This window comes from Anser cygnoides, chromosome 3 (assembly GCF_040182565.1).
Source record: "Anser cygnoides isolate HZ-2024a breed goose chromosome 3, Taihu_goose_T2T_genome, whole genome shotgun sequence".
Taxonomy (NCBI): Eukaryota; Metazoa; Chordata; class Aves; order Anseriformes; family Anatidae; genus Anser; species Anser cygnoides.
In genome coordinates this window covers 119,828,790-119,837,469 of record NC_089875.1, presented here as the reverse complement: position 1 = coordinate 119,837,469, position 8,680 = coordinate 119,828,790, and the positions used below count along the sequence as shown (strand labels likewise).

Here is an 8,680-nt window from a genome sequence, read left to right as displayed (position 1 = left end):
CCGAGCTGTGTGGCTGGGGATCGAGGGGCTGTAGGGACCCCCCCCCCCCGGTGTCCCCCCCCGCGCTGTGGTGGCCTCCTGTCTTCAGTGCACACATCATTATCCCGCCTCACCTAAGTGCTGGTCCCTTGCTCTCTTACCCCTTTTTGGGGGACACTTAATTGCACACACCGTTATTACAGGGTCAGGCAAAGTCACTGTGTCCCCCCCACACCCCACACATCGTTATCCTACTTCACCCATATGCTTGTCCCTTCCTCTCTTCCCCCTTTTCAGGAACACTTAATTGCACATCCTGTTCTTACGGGGTCAGGTAAACCATTCGGGTCCCCAACACAGCCCCAGGTCCCTGATGGAGGGCACAAACCGCAGGCGAGCTCTGGTTTGGGGGTCTGCCAGGGGCTCAGCAGCACCCCGAGGCCGGTGGTTTGGCCAAGGAGCCGCTGGCAGGCTGGCAAGACACATCCAGGTCCTTCCACACTTGGTTCCCTTTCTACCCGTTCACATTTGTTCATCGCATCCATCTCCTCTGTGCTGTCTTGTGCTGTCCTCTGTAGGTTATCATCTCTCTGCTGATTTATTTTTCCCATTCAGTAAGCACGCTCCTTCCTGATGCTCCTTCTCCAGCTCTTTTACTCTCCTGTGGGCTCTCCTGCCTCTTTCTCTGTGTTTGTTTTTTTTTTTACTTGTGGCAAAACATCAGGGCTAATAGATTCAGGGCTCCAGAACTTGCCAAAGTTGCTGCTTTGCAGAGTCTGATTTTCAACAGAGGAAAAAACCACAAAGGTGGAAAGGTGCAAAAGTGCAGATAAAAATGCTTTTTTTCCAGCAAGGAAAAAGAAAATTAATCTTGCAAAGAGTGAGAGGACTTGCAAATATTAAATAAGCTGTCTGAGAAGGACGTATTTGGCCTTTCCAAGTGATTCCTAAGGACTTCAAAAGTTTCACGGAGTCCTGAAAGGCGCGGCAGGTCTTGAAACAGTTGGATCCTCCTGTAGCAGAGGAACGGAAGAAAGGAAATGGAAAGCAAAGCTTGGCGCATTGTCCAGATGACAGCCCTCTGATGCACGTCTGCATGTGGCCAAATCAAAGTCATTTGTACTGCCTGCAGCTCCAGCCCAAAGTTCTTCAAAGGGAGAAAACTCGTATTACAGATATAATAGGATCGGCGAGGACATGACCCCGCAGCCCCTGTGACGCTGAATTCAAACATTGCGGATCGGCCCGTATTTTCTGCTGACTTAAGCTGTGGCATGTAGCTGGCGTGAAATATCAATATGGAAATAAATGAGGGGAGCGGCAGCCCTTAGCTCAACCCAGATGAATGCACAGGCATAAGACATGTATGATTAGATATATATATAACAAAAAAAAACACTTTCCTGTTTGATGCCATAAAACCCAGAGCAGTAAACATATACTTTAATTCTCACAGCACCGAGGAATAAGGACTCTGCGACCTCTGTTCTAGGGGGACAGGCACGTGTATTAAGCTCAAACTTTTGTTTTGCAGTGTGATGAGCTATAAATGGAAGCATTCCTCATTTCTGCGAACTTTCCTAAGTAGCAAATTTGCTACATATGATTTGAAAACAAAACAGCAACAATAACAAAAAGCAGCACAGAAGCAATAAAACTATTTGCTCTTATTATTTAAATAGAAGTGTAGGTGCACATTGCGTGCTGTGAACCAATGAGGGGACAGAAGACTCATCTGTTTTGATACAAAAACAGCCCAAACTTGTGCGATGAGACATACGGGTGGGAGAAGACAGCAGTTAGGGATTTTAGCGTTGGCACGCTAAATGAGAAAAGCAGTTGCTTGGGCAATATGTGACATGAGGTAATACGCTGTTGAGACTGCCTCTGAATTTCTCGGTGCAGTTGTGGCCACCTGTGTCCAAGAAGGGTGAATTCAGGCTGAAGCACGTGCAGGGAAGAGCCGGGAGTTGTCAGAGATCAGGGCTGGCTTTCTGCTGTGGACTGAAAGAATTTGGCTTGTTCAGTTTAGCAAAAAATGAGAATGGGAAGGGAATATGTTTTCTGCCTGTAAATACATCCTGGAAAGTAAATGCAAGCAAAGGGAAAAGTGCTGTGACACTGAAAGGCGGCAGCAGAAGAGTAAATGAGTAGGAACTGACCATGGATATATTTAGTCTAGAAACTGGAAGATCCTTCCAGTAGGAGTAACAGAGAGAGGGGGGGAAAAATAAAATCCCTAGCTGGTTTTAACACATAGTTTCTTAATTTTGCAAGGAAACTGCATACCAGTATGAAACAATAAACAGTTGGGATGAAGGACCTTGAAAGGTTTTCCAGCCCAAAGCGTCTGTCCTTGGAAAGATCTTGTCCATTTTGATGCGTGGTACACTCCGCTCCTTCCTGCATCAGGCGATGAGTCATGGTTACATGACTCCGTGGGTGGCCAGAAGTGATATCTCCACCGCTTACATCTTAATTCCTGATCATCCCATGATGTTCTCCAGCTCCAGCTCACCCACTTCGCGCACAGCAGAACCGTGGCCGTGCCCAAAGCACCCCACAGCCCCCTCGTGTCCCCGGTACCCGCAGCCACCGCTAGATGGTCGCTTCGGCCAAGGGTGTAGGAAAGATGCTCTGCCCCTTCAGCCAAGCTGCAGCCCTCTTTTATGGCCCTCACGGAGAGCAAAAAGAGCCATTAGTCAGAGCCTGTTTCTTTTATTAGTCAACATATTGTATTTTTATGTTTTAGGGTGTTTTTTTTTGAAGTTGTGAGTGTCAATCACACCCATGTTGATGTCTCTCTTAACTCATGTGTTCGAGAAGGAAAAGCTTTTCCCTGTGCTTCGTGGTGACCCACGCGTCCATCACCTTGAGGCACTCGTGTCCAGAGGTTTGAGGAAAGTCTGGAAGGCCCTTAGATCTGCGAATATTTATAAAACGTGTTTAGCAAGGGGTTTTCTCTTGTGGCAGTCAAAACTGATCTAAACCCTCTACTTTATGTTTGCATTTTATGTTTTTCAGAAGCAGCACCGAGACACCAGGAAGGGGAGGCATGGCTGGTGCTCCAGCAGCACCCAGCAAACCACAGCGTGGAATCGTGCCCTTCGTGTGCCGGTTGGTTAAAGGCTTTTTTTGTCCCGATCAATACAGTAATTGAGCTGTGTGGTCTTCCATCTTCCAGGCATTTATTCAGATCAGGGGAACAAACACTATATATAGAGAGGTATGTAAGCCAGAATCAGAGTAGTGTAAATCTGGAACTGGCTCATTTCGATAACTGGGGGATCCAGCTGAGCATCTGGTGTACGTGGAGTACTCCGTCACCAGCACAGATAATTACAATTAATGGGGATTTACTTTAAGCAAAGTAGGTCAGAAAAATGACATTTTATTGTGTCATTAGTTTCCATCAATTACTTCCATGTTGTTTGCTCAGTTCCCAAGTCAAACGAGTGGGGGCTAACTGACAGCCTTGCAAGCTCAACTTGGTATTGTCTCTAAAAATCAAACTGCATTATTTCTGCCTCATGCATCATCACTAACAATAAAGCATCCACCGCTGGAATATAGCAGGTGGCTTTGTTATTCATGCATGAGGCAGAAAAGACTCTGGCTTCCTCTGTCACGATGCTCAGGTCTCCGCGGTATTAAAAGTTGGTATATGTTGCTAAACTTAAAGTTACCGTGTGAACCTGGCAAGAGGACACGCTCAGGTCAATCCTTGTGCCTGTGCTTTCCATTAGACTTAATGAATGCTACATGTATATTTGGGGTAGGATTAACACAATGCTGTTTTTGCTGTTATTTGTCTCCCCATGACAGCGCTTTGTGACGTTAGACTCTCTAGGAAAGGTGCAGAAGTTGCCAAATATTATATAGTTAAAAGCCAGCTCACAGTTACCCAAATAACTGCGTGTTTGGTGAAACTTTCCAGTTCTAGCACTTCATTTTTATTTAAGGTTTTATTAGGTTTTGAGCTTTCAGTTAAAAAATCCAATCAACTGATAAGTGTTATCAGGGACTATCAATAATCATGCGTTAATGAACAACTGAATGTGGTGTGTCCCCATAGCTGGACCAGGTGCCTGACTTCTAAACCCAGTTCCTTACATCTCTATAATCTACATGCAACTGATTAGTTTTGAATAGCTTACCTGAAAATCTGTTAGAATTAAAGAATATGTTTATGCGCCGTTGGTCCATACAGGGCTGGGTCCTTGTCCAAAGGAAATATCCCTGCGAGCCATCCTGGTTTCTTGAGCTGACATTTTTATCTGGATGGAGGCTGTCACAGAGGAAGGCATCATAAGCAAGAGACTGTTCCTTAAAAACTCTCTCTTTCTGGCTATGTTTTAGGCAAAATGGAGTCACTGCTATAGTCTAGAGAGGTTATGAAGCTTGAGTAATGTCCCTAAAATGTATTCAAGTCCTCAGTTGTTACACGATAAAAGCCAGATAACATTTCTCTGCTAAATATGTAATTACATGAATCCCATACTTTTCTCTATTGGACAGTAATGTTATATTCAAACCACTTTACACCTCCTGACAAATTTAAGAACTAGTGTGGTCTTGGGAAAGTTAGGAAACTTCATGGCTCCTATTATCTAGATCTCACCTGCAGTGACATGGTTTATTCAGCTCTTCTCAGCCTTCCTTTAATCTCCTGAGAGCTGCAACTCTGTTCATTTATTACAGCGCATCAAAAGGAACCTGTCTCCGTGCTTTCAGAAAAGTGCCTTTATGGGACACCTTTTAGATGCAATTAGCTAACCCAGTGACATCGGATGTGTGATCGTAGGGCCACCTGGGGACTGGCCTGTGCAGAAGGGGGTGACTGCAAGAAGACTTCCGACCTGCCTGCCTTTTCTTTCCAAAGTCTGGCCATGCTTGCAGCTTTCTCGTTAAGCCAAGCACAGGCTAATCCTCTCGGCTCTGCTCTTCGAGGTACCGGCTACCCATCAGGGAAGAGCAACGTGACTTCATCAGCCAGAAAAGGGGGTGAGTGGTGCAGGCAAGTGTGTGTTTCTCTCCTTAGAAATGCATTAACAGCTAAGACCTCCAGTCTGATGGACTTGCTTGGGGCTCTTCCAAGCTGGGATTTAGGAAAAGCAACTACACAGCATTTCCCACTTCCCGTCCCCATGGAGCCCCAGTGATTCAATTGCCTATGAAGGGCAGGGATGTATCTCGTGCTGCTATTGTCAGCATGCCACACTGCTCTTCAGAGCTCAGTGAAAAATTAAGAGTTTTCAGGCAATGCTTCCCCTTCTGAACTGGGTGCATGTGAAGGTTGGTCGCTGTGTCAATAGGATTGGCACGTGGCATACAGCTTTTCTGTTTCTTGAGGTTACTGGGAAAGCTGCTGCATTCCCGTGGGCCAAGGGAGGAAGTGGAGCTGGATTTCACACCTTAATCAAGGTGAAGTATATTCCCTGTAACATGAAACTCTTTCCACACACACACATAGAATCACAGAATCATTAAGGTTGGAAAAGCCCTCCAAGATCACCTGGTCCAACCATCCCCCTACCCCCAATGTCACCCACTGAACCACGTCCCTAAGCACCACGTCCAACCTTTCCTAGAACACCCCCACACACTGATGCTCATTTTAATACCTGAAAATGCTGTAAACCTTCATCCAAACCCCGACATGTAACAGAATAAAGTATTTTTCTTTAATTAATGCTGCCACTACAGATTTCTTAATTAAATTCATGACCTTTAATATCAAGCCAAATAAAGACAGAATATTGCAGTAATCCCAAACTGCCTGGGTTTCCCTTGAAAACAAGAAAATGGCTGCTGGCTGTAGCAGCTCTGGTAACTGTAGCTTCTTCCATCTCCCTTTTCCTGAAGCATCAGCTCATGCATTGCCCATTTCTGGTGTGGGATATTACACCTTAGTGTCTCTGCTTGCTCCCTTCTCAGTCCTTGCTCCCATCGAGGAACTGCAGAGAAATTATTTCCCCCTGATTTCCCACCGATCTTGTGAGATCCTCCATGGACCATTTTCCTAAAGCCCTGTGCACCCCAGATCTCCTTGTTTTTTTCTCCCTCTTCCTCTCAAGGATGGAATTTCTGTTCCCATTTTATTCCCATTATTTATGTTGGTTGCATCTTTGCCGCCCTTTTCCTTTCACAACGAACCATGCAGGCTATCTCAATTACACGCCCTTTTGCACTCAGTAAATTCTTTGCACACTACCTTGGCTCCACTACAATCACCATTTCTAGCACTTTGGTCATGGACAAAATGCCTTTATCTGGTCGAGCCCCTTTTCTAAGTCTGGATTCAGATTCAGCTCCAGACCAAGACATCTAAGTGGACATAGCCGTGCGTAAGTTATGTATCCAAGTTCCCATCATAGTCAAGAAGGAGCTCACCAAAGGCTCTGTGCAGTTACCCACATGTAGGCATCTACTGCCCCTTGAAAGGCCCCAGGAAATCTCACCTGACTGCCAGAGGATGCTCCAAATGGGCTTGGGTCTCCAATACCTCCCGTGCCACACCTGTCAGTCTTGTCTCATCTTCCCACCCCATTACCCTGTCCCTGTCTGGCTCCCCCTCTCTTGTCCAGAGCACGTTGACTCTGGTTTCAGGCAGCAACATGGACTTCTGACCTGTTTTGTCCAGAAACGTTCATCTGGCTTTGCTGTGTGGCATTCAGCGATGTAAGATGGGATATAAATACCGTTTATTTCGTAACTGAGCAAAGCTCTCTTTCGTAGGATATCAGAAAATGCTTTATTTCTTATTTCCTTTTATTCTCCCACCACATTAAAAGCATCATTATTTCCCTTTCTCTATTTTTAATGCTTTTAATTAATTTGGCTATGCACAGGTCATTTAATATCTCAGGGGACGGATGAGATTTGCCCAGCTTTGAAGTGGATGCTTAAGGTCTCATTTCTATGACGAAAATGATCATGTGGCTAGTTCGCACAGTGTCTAAAAATTAAGAAGTGCTATTCTGAAGTCTTGGTTCAGGCACACGCTGTGCTTTCTAGCATGGGCACATCACCAGCATATCCAACTTTGGCAAATGCTCTTATCATTTCTTCCATCTGCCAGCATACACAATATTTCTGAATCTGTTAATTAAGGAACTGAAGTTTTGCCCTAAGATACCAGAGGAACTGGTTCTGTTTTCTGCAGCAAAAAACTAATGCTTGCCTTGTCCATAATTACCTAAATTGTTGGGAAAAAATTATTCAGCTTTCATGTTGATTCACTTTTGTAATTTCATTGCCGAGGCTAAGTGTGGCGCCCATTTAAATTATCTCCTACTCTCATTTTACTCAAGACATGTTATTTGCCAACAAAGATTCAATAAGGAAAAATGGGAAGGTGACAACTACCTCCTTCATCAGTGCAAATGACAATAATCTCCTCTCTTCCACCATGCAAAAATAAACACTGAATCATTCCAGATGGAAATACCCTTCTGCATTTAGAAATTTGGATACGGAAAGGCGACACCTGCTCTCATTTATGTAGTCATAAAACTCAAGTTTGTCTAGTAATTCCATGGAAAATACTTCAGGAGATCAACAGTGGTGTAAACTCAGATTGAAAAGTGTCCCTAGTGTTTTTCCCAGGAGTATGTACATTCTTCAGTGTTTTGTTCTCTTGCATTTTTAAATGGAAGATTAATTTTGGTGCCCATTAAATAATTGAAATAGTGCACAGTGATCACCTTTGTGGTTTGAAATGGAAGGATCATGTACAAGCGCACGGGCACCTTTCACAGAACGTGGGTACGTTTCCTCCTGGGAACACAGAAGGGATTTTTTTATCTCATATTTGACTAAATGTTCATGTTACAGAAAACCACTTTCAAGCTCTTAAAACCAGACCAGTGCTAGACTCTGCAGCCTTACCTGGGATAGCAATTGAGTGGTGTCTTCAGGGAGCAGGATGCATCACCAGAGGTTCATATGTGATGCTGTGGTCACCAGTGTGAGGGCGTTTACGGGATGGAAGTTTGTGGAGGACTTGGAACTCTGCATCATAAAACACAGTGAGATTAATATCCAGATTAATTTTATAGATTAATTCAATAAAGATTAATATTATAAGGTAGGTAACTGCAGTTATTAAATGCACATTTGTTTCATCTTGTGCATCCTCTGCACAAGAGGAGCATCTGCGTGGCTCACAGCTTCCTTCCCTCAGCCCCGCTCAGGGCTTTTGGAAGTGTGTGCACGAGTGGGAGCCTTTGTGGGACCTGGATCCGAAAGGTATTTGGGGAGATGTGAGAGTCCAGCTGCAGCATTAACACTTCGATGGAGAGCTGAGAGTGCAAAAACTTGATCAGAATCTGCAAACGAGATGTGAAAACATGGGCAGAAAATCACTCTGGGGTAGATTTGGCTGCCTTGCTCCTTAACCCAGCAAAGCAGAGGGGAAATTCCTGGAAACTGTGGCCAAAACATTTTGCATAAGCAACTCACAAGTAAGTGCACAAAATAACACCGTGCCTGTTCTCGGAGATTATATCTGTCTTAGTACAAGTAGTTACCTTCACTGGGAGTTTTGATTTTTTTGCAAGAGTGTTTTGAGGTTTCAGAGTGTTTGTGGGCAGGATCTGACTAAGCCAACTGGGGCCACAGGACGATCCTGGTGCTGTTGGGTCTGCAGTAAAGCTGTTGTGTCTGGGAGGCTGCTGGGGTTTGCCATCTCCAGGGGCAG

General features: G+C 44.7%; 1 long non-coding RNA gene across 1 annotated transcript; it reads right to left on the bottom strand.

The window, feature by feature from the left end:
- Positions 1-2,232: 2,232 nt before the first annotated feature.
- On the bottom strand, positions 2,233-8,151 carry LOC136790558 (uncharacterized). The gene is made up of 3 exons (XR_010830699.1): positions 7,870-8,151; positions 4,137-4,267; positions 2,233-2,902 (listed from the first exon to the last, which is right to left on the bottom strand). It is a non-coding gene; the product is annotated as an uncharacterized lncRNA (long non-coding RNA).
- Positions 8,152-8,680: the final 529 nt, after the last annotated feature.